The sequence below is a fragment of the Salvelinus sp. IW2-2015 genome, unplaced genomic scaffold (assembly GCF_002910315.2).
Source record: "Salvelinus sp. IW2-2015 unplaced genomic scaffold, ASM291031v2 Un_scaffold4092, whole genome shotgun sequence".
In the NCBI taxonomy this organism is placed as follows: Eukaryota; Metazoa; Chordata; class Actinopteri; order Salmoniformes; family Salmonidae; genus Salvelinus; species Salvelinus sp. IW2-2015.
The window spans coordinates 58,939-60,987 of NW_019945364.1; positions in this window are offsets into that span (position 1 = coordinate 58,939).

Genomic DNA, 2,049 nt, shown 5'->3' on the forward strand with positions numbered 1-2,049 from the left:
GAGAGAGATCATAATGTGATCCTTGTAAAGCTAGGGACCAAGCTGTTTGTCAAGCAGAGTCAGGATGCATCTGCGGCAGCATCAGATTTTGGTAACAACACCTAGAGCCACTGTGCATTTGTCATTCAATCAAACCTCCGTTTCTCCATTTCAAACAGTGTGCAGAGTCCAGAAACAGTCCAGCTTCCTTTTCTGTCTTCCTCTCTGTCTCTTTCTTTCTTTCTTTCTTTCTTTTCTTTTCAATCATACAGTGGCTTATGCTATTTATGTAAGTCCAATAACTCCAGGCCTCTGACATAGTCAAGTCTATTCAATTCAGACAACTTTATCTGTCCCTGTAGGGCAATTACTAATAGTATAGTCCAAACTGAGCAGACCTCAGTGTCCTGCCTGCTGATCTTCACTGACATGTTCAATTGATTTTGATCTGCAGTAACAGAGACCAGCCATATCTGGAACAATAGCTTCCGTCCCGATGCTGTCTCCTCTCCTCCCGTCCAGCTTACCGTTTTTGTTGTTGTTGTTGCTCCATATCCGTTGATGTCTTATTAACTACAGGATGAGAGGATGAGAGGGTGAGAGGATAGAGAGGGTGAGAGGATGAGAAGATGAGAGGGTGAGAGGATGAGAAGATGAGAAAGATGAGAAGATGAGAGGGTGAGAGGATGAGAAGATGAGAGGGTGAGAGGATGAGAAGATGAGAAGATGAGAGGGTGAGAGGATGAGAAGATGAGAAGATGAGAGGGTGAGAGCATGAGATGATGAGAGCATGAGAGATGAGAGGGTGAGAGGGTGAGAGGGTGAGAGGGTGAGAGGGTGAGAGGGTGAGAGGGTGAGAGGATGAGAGGGTGAGCGGATGAGAGAGATGAGAGGGTGAGAGGATGAGAAGATGAGAGGTGGAGAGGATGAGAGAGATGAGAAGATGAGAAGAGAGAGTGAGAGGATGAGAAGATGAGAGGGTGAGAGGATGAGAATGAGAAGATGAGAGGGTGAGAGGATGAGAAGATGAGAAGATGAGAGGGTGAGAGCATGAGATGATGAGAGCATGAGATGATGAGAGGGTGAGAGGGTGAGAGGGTGAGAGGGTGAGAGGGTGAGAGGGTGAGAGGGTGAGAGGATGAGAGGGTGAGCGGATGAGAGGATGAGAGGGTGAGAGGATGAGAGGGTGAGAGGATGAGATGAGGGAAGGATGAGAGGATGGGTTAACTTCTTTGGGCTGCAAGCCCGAAGCCGGGCACAATATGACAACAGCCACTTCAAGTGCAGGGCGCGAAATTCAAAATATATTTTTTTGATATTTAACTTTCACACATTAACAAGTCCAATACAGCAATGAATGAAGATAACACATCTTGTGAATCCAGCCAACATGTCCGATTTTTAAAATGTTTTACAGCGAAAACACACGTATATTTATGTTAGCTCACCACCAAATACAAAAAAGGACAGACATTTTTCACAGCACAGGTAGCATGCACAAAACCAACCTAACTAACCAAGAACCAACCAAACTAACCAAGAAACAACTTCATCAGATGACAGTCTTATAACATGTTATTCAATAAATCTATGTTTTGTTCGAAAAATGTGCATATTTGAGCTATAAATCAGTTTTACATTGCAGCTACCATCACACCAACGTCAAATACCTAAATACTCATCATAAACATTTCTGAAAAATACATGGTGTACAGCAAATGAAAGACAGGCATCTTGTGATTCCAGCCAATATTTCTGATTTCTTAAGTGTTTTACAGCGAAAACACAATATAGCATTATATAGCTTACCACAATAGCCAGAAACACAAGCCATTTACCAGCAGCAAAAGTTAGCGATCGTAACAAACCAGCAAAAGATAATATAATTATGACTAACCTTGATAAGCTTCATCAGATGACAGTCCTATAACATCAGGTTATACATACACTTACGTTTTGTTCGAAAATGTGCATATTTAGAGCTGAAATCAGTGGTTATACATTGTGCTAACGTAGCATCTTTTTCCCACAACGTCCGGATATTTTCTGACACTCACATATTCTGACCAA